Source organism: Passer domesticus, chromosome 6 (assembly GCF_036417665.1).
Source record: "Passer domesticus isolate bPasDom1 chromosome 6, bPasDom1.hap1, whole genome shotgun sequence".
In the NCBI taxonomy this organism is placed as follows: domain Eukaryota; kingdom Metazoa; phylum Chordata; class Aves; order Passeriformes; family Passeridae; genus Passer; species Passer domesticus.
The window spans coordinates 20724077-20733272 of NC_087479.1; the positions used below are offsets into that span (position 1 = coordinate 20724077).

Consider the following 9196-nt stretch of genomic DNA (forward strand, 5'->3'; position numbering starts at 1 on the left):
GACTTGATCTTTGACTATTGCTTGCAGCTGGACCAGTCATGATTTTCAAGACAGAAGAAAAGATTTGAAAGAAAGTGGATTTTCACAGCAAAATATCAACGACAGCATTAGTAAAGTTGAGAATGGAAGACATCTTTGAAAATGAAACCCCTAGAATTCTACAAACCTACTCTAGTCTGTTTGGCACTCTATGAGGGCAGAAATAACATGCTCAGTTTATTTAGCACTCACTTTTTCTCTTATTTGATAATAGTGTTAGAGAGGAAACTCTCCCACCTTTCTTAATTTACCAAATAATTACTAATTGTTAAATTAAACCTGAGGCAGGTGTAAATTTACACTGCCCTGAAACAGCAGGCCACAAAAGGACTCTGATTCCCATGCTAGAGCTTCCAGCTGAGAGCTTGGCTGTGAAGCTACCTCTGCAGAGACATACAAGAGGCTTTATTTTTTGCATAAAGGTCTGCAAGGTATGTGCTCTTGAAAAAGACTTGGGCAATTTTTAATGAAGAAGGGGTGGTAGTGAATACCTTTTGGGCTTATGGTTTTTCTCACATCTGAAAGGCCACATTGCTTATACCAAATCAATACCAGACAATATGGTGGCCAGGACGAGGGAATTTAAAGAGGATATGAGCTTTTATTTCTTTTAATATGTGTTCCCCCCTAGCCTATTTCTACTGTATTCTGTAGGAGAACATTTTTTTTTTTTTTTGCTCAAATATGTTGGTACTTTCAGTGTGATGCATTCTGCCCTAGGAGGGCACCTAAAATTACAGTCTTTAAAACAACATTTGGCATTCAAGCAAATATCCCTCAACAAAGATGATAGCCACTTATCATCCCTTGTTTCAGGCTGACTGCCCGCAAAAGTTTTCAGCTTAAATCTGTGCTGGTCATGGCTCAGGGTGTATCACAGACTTCCTGGCTTTGTCTCAGGGTTATTGCAACAGTTGTGCTGCGAAGGAACAATGAGGTAGTGGGAAATGGCTCTCATATCTGGGGTATGACTTCTTTGCAACTGGTACTTAATCTTGGAAATTGTGTGTGAGAAGACTTGGTAATGTGGCTACAGTTAAATAAGTGCTTTGCTTCCTAAAAAGGGGAGTACTGTCAGAGATAGTTGTTAGCTTTGAGAGTTCCTAAAGGCCTTTAAAAATCTGGGTGACTTGCTTTGCATTAGCTAATATTCTGAATATGTGTACAGGAAAACCTGAGCACAGAATCAGTCACTAGGGATTTTGTCAAGGTTAAACAATGAATTAGTTGTAGTGATTAATTACATCTCACCTCTTAATTCCTGAGCAATTAGAGAATCATACTGTCTTACAAAGTAATTCCCATGCCTTTCCTTTATTCCTCCACATTATTTTCCCTTAGACCGCCTTGAAAGCTGAAGGTGGACATGCTGTTTTCTAGCCTTCAGTCAAGATTTGCAAAGAGTCAGCTGTGCATTTAATTTCTGTCCTTGTTCTGAGACAGTGAGTAGCTGTTTAGCCTGGAGAGCCAAATAGCTCTGGGGCAAAGTAATGGGTCTCCATGCATGGTTTGTAACTAATACTATTGTAATACAGAAGAAACGTGAAGCTCTGAATGTTTCTTTCCAATACTATGGCACTCAAGCAAACAAGATATGTTTGAGACATGCCAACTTAATCCAAAGAGTCTACATGATAAATATGAAATAGTAGGCTAGATCCTGCAAAGACATCTCGTGCCTTCCCCTTATGACATAGTGATTTCATACTTGCAGAAAAGCAAATTTCTATAATATCATGCATCTGTCATAGAGAGGGGATTTTTTCCATCCCCTCTGTTGTCAACATAAAAAAAGGATCAAAAATCAAAGGGTAAAAAGACTCAGATTTGTGTGTTCAAATTGAGATTCTGCCTTTTCTTCAGCTGGCTAAACTCTGTGATTTGCTTTTTGGGGTTTCTCAGCATCAATTTATTAATGTATGTTTTCATGTGGAGAAAAAAGCAGGAAATGCACAGCTGAAATTACAGTTGTTTGACCTAGTTTGTGAAGTCCTGGGCTGTGAGTTTGTCAGCCTCTCAAGTCCAGCTCTGTGAGAGGAGTCACCTTTAAGAGATGTGTTAGTTCATGTTGTGTTTGATTTATGAGAGAAGATTCTAAATCTCATTTAATTTTGGGATGCTGAAATAGAAAGATGTTAACAGTCTGAAGAAATTGTGTGACATGAATACCAAGAAGAGAGGGGTCAGGGGAAAGGAAATATTTAGGAGTGTAGGCAGGATGAATATAAGCAAAGGAAAACTGAGATGGAATGTGATAAGAAAAATCCTGAAATTAAAATGCATTCAGCTGAGTTGCAAGTATAGTTGCATAATCCTAGCTCTTTAGGACAGCCAATATTAGAATAGATAAACACCAGAAACCTACCTATATAGGATAGGATAGCTATAGGATCTATCTGTAGACTATCTAAAGAATCTCCCTACATGCATTTTAAAGCACTTCTAAGTACTAGAAAGGGGGCTGGGGGGCAAGCTGCTAAGCCGGGGAAGTGGTCTACATGGCCTATGTAGATGTTCTGAACAAAAACTCTGAAGCCTAGTTCTCTTGCTTTATCAGATGACTGTGATCACTTTGCTACGTGAGTAGGTGGGACTTCCTGGGAGCACATCCTTATAAAACTTTTCTTTCACTCCTGCTACCCAAAGTTTCCACATAATCTTACAGCTATCTGAACTTAAAATAGATTTTCAGATTCCCAAAGCTACCTGAACCTGAAGGAAAGTGGCACCACCACTTCTCCCTCTGACATGTAGAAAGCACTCATAGTCATCATATTCCAAAGCTGAACATACCACTTGGTTTTCCTGTGTAAACCTGATGTATGTGCTAAACCTGATATATCTTTTACAACGAAGGTTTGACTTTTCTGCATTGTATCTAGTGTGGATAATAGAATTAAAGTTAGCTCCAGTACAAGTGGGCTAATCTTCTTTTAATTATTATTTCAATTGTGTATGAAATAGTGGCTTTAAGCACTGAGGAGAAAGTAAATTTGGGTGTTTTCCAGCTTTGGAGAGTCAATAGATTTGCTAGGCTTGAGTCATTTTATTTTAGAGTTATTGATGTTAACAGGCAGAATTCAGCTATTACCAAGGTTTTGTATAATAAATCTATTGCCTTACACACTGCCAGTTGCTAACAGCACATGGACTTAATCTGAGGTGGCCCGGCTTCTGGAGTCTGCAGGCTGAATTAGTTGCAAAGGACTTAAGACACATTGCCCAAATGTGAGGCTTTTTTTAGATGGTAAGTCATCCTTGCAGTTTAAGGCTAGAAATGGATCCAGACAAACATCCCTGAACTGGAGAAGAAATATGGATACAAATTTTGAAACTAATATTTTTCTCTACTGGAAAAGAACCCCCTAATTTTCTATTTATCCTGTTCCTCCTTTCCCTAACAAAGCAGTATTTTTCTGATCATGTGAATTTTATTTACTGACTACCAAGTAATTGCATGGTGAGTAATTGGATGGCTTTGCAGGACTGGAAATGGAATGCTGACTGCTTAACCTGTAGGTGAGTATTCCAGCCCTGTGCTGTCCCAGCAGTGAGGGCAGATTGTTTTCAAATGCCGGCTGCGTGACGTGGTGGGATTCAGCCCAGTGGAGTCAAGTGTGTGCTTCCCAAGGAACACTTAGCTCTGTTGGCAGCCTTGGGAAAGGAGCAGGACAAAAGGGTTCTTAGGAAGAATGCCTCCTACTAACTACCCATTGTCTGGACAGACTGTATCTATGGCTATCTGAGAACACAGGAGTACTTGTAGTAATCGAAATCTCAATTTGTTCATGCTGAGTACCTGCCGAGCTCTGTTATCTTTCACTGACACTAGATGAAAATTAAATATTTGATTTAGCTGCAGGACCTTAAGTAACTGCCTGAATCACTGCTGGAAAAGTAAATAAGATTTTAAAAGAAAAATTTGTAGCACAGAAACTGCCAGAAGGAAGCAGTACTCAGCACCACTTCAGCTGAAAGAGGGGAACAATTCCTGCCATTTTTCAGCAGCAGATCTTTTCTTTCTGACCCAGCAGCAGTTGATTAGTTACCCTGAGCTGTTGTAATCTGCACCAGGTCCCACTAAAATCCCTGGTTTGCTTAAGAAGGAATGGTGAAAAAATGCAGCCCAGCTGTTACAATACAGAAACCTACAAGAACGAATCTTGTTAAAAGGAGCCCAGCACAGAGAGCTTTTATTCAAACGGAGTTTTTTGTCCTTTTCTTTCCTTTTTCATTTTTTTTTTGTTAAACCCCATGAAGCTTTTCCCTCCTATATTTTTTTTTGCAATTCTTCTCCCCGTTGTTGCTGGGAGATTTAAAACAAACAGCCAAACAACCAAGAGCATTTAATGAACTCTGCATTGCCTTGCTATTAACTGAATTTCTAGGTTTCCCACTTCCCCAACTGGCCTAAAATCACAAAAATAACCTCATCTTGTTATAATCCTGTTTCACAACTGCTTAATTCCACTCTAGACTGGATTTTTTCTTTCTTAGCTCTCATTTTTCCCCTATTACACATGTATCCACTCTTCCTCTGTCACAAACAATCTTGCTCACACACCCCCACATATCCATGCTCACATACAGCAGGAGTGGTTTACAGCTCAATTTGAAAGATGTTTCTTAACAACAACAGCAAAAAAAAGCTTTCATTGTTTCTGATGTGGAGCACAACTAACAAAACAAAGGAAACCAGAGTGGGCAGTAAAACTCTTGGGATGTGCAAGCTCAGTTGTGGGAAATGTGGTGTTAATTTTTCTTATTTTAAAACCCACTAATGCCTCTTACAGAACTCAAAAGAACATTTTCTTTGCTTAAAAAGTAAAGAAAATAATCTGATGACTTCGTTATATGAGATTTATTTGGGTTCTTTCTTTTTCTTAACTAAGAAAGTTTGTAGGAAAACAGGATATTTGTCTCTTAAGAAGTTGTCTGCTACTTATTTCCTGCATAAACTTCCTGCTGTAGCTGCTTCAGAAACTACTGTCTAATCCACTTGTGTCCCAGGCCTTTCACTCTGTCACTGAGCACCTGGTCCCCAGATCATGGACTTCTAAATTAATTCATTCTCCCATATCAACCCTGCCCTTAATTTCTTTAGCATCCACTGTCTGGGTCATGTGACAACTTTTTCCTCATTCATTCTTTCCTTGAATAATCACTTTGTTCACCTGTCCCTCAAATTTCCCTGTTTCCTCACATGCCATTCTTCACAGTACTTAAATATGAACTCTCTGTTGAAGCCTGTGAAAAGAAGGTCCTTGCTTTTGTGGATGTTTCTGCACTGTCTCGCTGCACACAGAAAACACCCACAGCCTTGCAAATATCCCTGGAAATTTGATTTCCTGGGTTTTTTGACTTTGCATCAATTCCTTTCATCCTCTAATTAGTACACTTGTACTAGGGCTTACTTTAGTTTAGCAAGTGTCTCTGTGGAGTGTGGTAATGCCATACCAAATTTTTTTTTTTTGGTGATAAAGTACCATTTTCTTCCATCAGGGCAGATTACACAGTCAGCTGTGTATTAAAAGGTCAACGTACAAAAACCTTATAAATGTATTGACCGGTCTGGAAGCTAGTTGTTATTTTTGTAATGCCCTGGTGACACAATGATTAAACTGATTAAGCCATAAACGATGAGGACATCAACTTCTGTCAGTTCAGCTCTTGGAATAGCCCTCCAGTCCCCAGTCTCTCAGTGTTCTGGATAAATGTGCTTTGAGTTCGTTGTAAAACGCTGGGTCAATGCACTGCCGAGTACTCAAACAAGGCAGAATGTCCTGACCATGTGCATAGCCAGCTCTCCTGCCTGTGCTGCCACAGGTGAAATCAAGGCAAGGAAATGTGAGCACTTGGCAGACCTACAGCAGATGCCATCTCAGTTTGTCTGTGATGGTGAGCTGTTCCTCTCCAGTGGTGACATGTTTTCCACTTCTGCCTGGCAATTTGCCTGGCTGCTCTTCACTATTTATTAACCAGGTAGTCTGAGGTCTGATAGATTTTGCTCTGAAAAACTTTCTATCTAATTCTTTGTAGAACGTAATCACAGGGCAACAGCTTCAGAGTGAACTCCTGAATGCATCCAGCACTAGCTACTGTGGCTACGCTAATGGCTCCAACAAATGAACAGTGAGAGCATTTGAAGTGTGTGACAAGTGTGGATGGTAGTGGTGGTAGTGACTTGCTTATTATGCATGTCACACCAGGAACACTGCACACCAGCTTTCTGCCATCTGAGTGGTGTGCCAGGACTCGGGGCCAGAAATTAGTCCTAGCTGTTTAAGGCCCTGATTACCTGGGAAATTCTCCTTTTTTGCCGTGTCACATACCCAGACCTGGTGACGAGGGAGCTGAAGTGGGAGTGCGTCAAGCGTTGGCTCACTTGCTAGGCAACCTCTGAATGCTGCCTTTCTCAAGTGTTTGGGAGGAGGTGAGCTGATCTCCTTTTGAGTATGGCTAGAACAGAGGAGCTCTGATTCTGAATCATTATTCTGCCACTGATTAATTAACAATGGGAACAGTTTATTCATTAACTGAACTTGTCTGTCTTCTCTGCTTTAATTTGGAGAAAGCAATTAAGTACTAGGGTTGATGAACCAGAGTGTAAATACACAAACAGCTAGTCCCAAAACCCTGGGCCTTTATATAAGGAGGGTGTTAACACCTGTTTACCTGTAAGGTAAACTTCTTGCAACTCTCTTATAAGAGCTTCAGGAGAATCAGGCTATGGAGAGTAAGCAGTGTGGGTGCAGAACTGGCACCCATACATAACAGAAGGTTGGGCCAAGATCAGTGTGCAGATGCAGCTGGTGCATCAGGCCCTGCATGGATTTAGCAGTTGCTATGCATCTGTGGAACTAGTAATGGTGCACAACAACCTTGCATGGAAGGAATTTCATTCTCATTTTTTTAATCTTTATAAAAGCCCTCTTTGTAAATGCAGCTACTTGTACTTGCTTCAGTAACAGAGATGATTTTTTGCTATGTATGTAAGGATCACTAGATGCATCACTGACATATGTCTGCCTTCTGGATGGAAGGCAACAGCCTTTGTTACTATTTCCTGTGAACTTTATGGCCTTGTGGTCTCTTGCCCCTCTCCAACTCCTTAGCACTCAGGATGCGAAAAACACTACCAGATGAATGAGCAACTGGTGTAATCCTGCTGAGACAGGATACCACTTTCAAGTTGCATATGATTGAAATTTGTGATGATTTCCACCCTTCTGGGGATCAGTTGGCCAGCTATAGGCAAAAAATGGTTCTGGGTTTGAGATATCTTGGCAGCTGGAGGGATAAGCTCTTGAGCGGTCATTAACTGATGTAGACAGACAGAAGCAAAAGGAAAGCAACTTGAGGGGAGTGAGATACGTGCTTTTCTTTGAATTTATTCTTTAGCTGCTGTTTATTAACATGGTCCACTGATTCTGCAGTTAATTTTACAGTAGAGATTTTGTAGTTTCTTTATAAGCTTGGGTCTCATTTTTTCAGGCGTGAGCTCAGACATTTAGTCTTGGTCCTGAACTCTCATGTGACAGACAGATTAGGGACCGGCATTATAATTATGACCAGACATTCTCTATTCCCAAGGACTTTTCTTGTCTCTTTCTCATTAATGCCTGGAAGAGTTTAATAACAGCCAAGGGAGATAACAAGTGAGCTACTTACTTCCTCAGTTCTTGGTGAGATGAGCTTGTGAAACTGCAGACTTTTTTCACTGTTACGTATTAATGGTGAAGAGTGTGGTACCACCTAGAAGAGAAGACAAGAATACAAATTAGGCCTACACCTAACAAATGCCCTCCTTCTTTGCTGGACAAATGTGTGATGAAAGAAAAGAGGTAAGGTAGATAGAGATGGAGGTACAGAGGGAGACATCAGCAAAGATGGAGGTGGATGCTGAATAACCATGTCTTTCAGTCTCCTCCATAAGCCTTTTTCTCTTCAGCCCTTTTAGAGTGGATCTTGTTGTCAATCAAATTAGAAATGGAGGCTAAAGTCTGAGCATGCAGTGGGAGAAAGTGGCAGCTTGAAGCGTCAAGACACTTCTGTGCTGTGAAGAGGTATTGTCGCAGGACTGATGTCAGAAGAATTGTATTGGTTTCAGAGAACCTTTGCAAAAGGGCAGCAGATGAAGGATCTGAATCTCAGTGACACTGTCTGACACAGCGCAGAGAAAAATGGAATATTTAATTACAAGAGGGTTTAAATTATGAATTGCTGCTGTAATGTGTGGTCAAAAGACTGTATGGAATAGGTCCTTCATATTACTGCGCATGCTTTCAAGACAAGATATTAAGGATAGACAAAACATGATTGAAAACTGTCTTGTAAAGATGCACTACAGTCATCTCGCCATGAGGCAGGTGAAGTTTGTAAGTAGGCAAGGAGTGTATTGACTCTGGTCTCTCTAAGACCCTCACTGTAAATTATTTTGTCTTGTGACAGCCACAAGCCAAAGTAATAAAATAAACTTAAACCTGACCCTGCATGCAGCCTATGAACATCTCTCTTCTGCCAGACAAAATACTTTCAGTTTTCTCTCCTAGGGCAATTGATTATTGAAAAGCTAAAAATTCTGGTGACATAGCTCTTGCATAGGTAAGATGTTTCTCTTGGATCTCCTCTTCCCATCCTCTATGTTGTTTATGCAGCAGGCAACAGCAGTGCTGCAAGTTCCCCCCGTAGCCTGGAAATCAACTGTGTGGAATAAGCAGAGGGAATGAGCAAAGGGAAACTTGAGGTCTAACTGGGCAGTTGGACTTAAGGAAAATAAAGAATGAATGTTTGTCATAGAGCCTGCATGTTAATGATCAGCCAGAGTTGAGAAAATATCAAGCTCAACAGTCATCAGGTGTGACAAACTCCTCTCTAAAAAGGGAATTCAAGGCCTTACTTTGTTAGGATCAGTTCCAGACCAGGATTTATGCATCATGACTTTCAATAGAGGAATTCCTTCCCTTCTCCCCAGTTAAAAAGCTTGATTACAGCACATGAATATATGGGGCTGACTTTGAATCATTACATCATGAATTTAGGTGTCTAAGAATAGCAGCCACATTGAATGGAGGGGATGAGAGAAAGTCTGATCCAGCCAACTGGCAATGAGATGAGACCTCCCTCTCTATATTGCCTGGATTTAGAGAGTGATCTC

General features: G+C 40.5%; 1 long non-coding RNA gene across 2 annotated transcripts; it reads left to right on the plus strand.

Annotated features, from left to right (window-relative positions):
* Window positions 1-333: 333 nt before the first annotated feature.
* On the plus strand, window positions 334-8525 carry LOC135302102 (uncharacterized). Of its 2 annotated transcripts, none has more exons than XR_010363796.1 (2): window positions 334-470; window positions 7991-8525. It is a non-coding gene; the product is annotated as an uncharacterized LOC135302102 (long non-coding RNA). The 2 variants fall into 2 exon arrangements; XR_010363797.1 differs by lacking the exon at window positions 334-470 and adding an exon at window positions 6361-6472.
* Window positions 8526-9196: the final 671 nt, after the last annotated feature.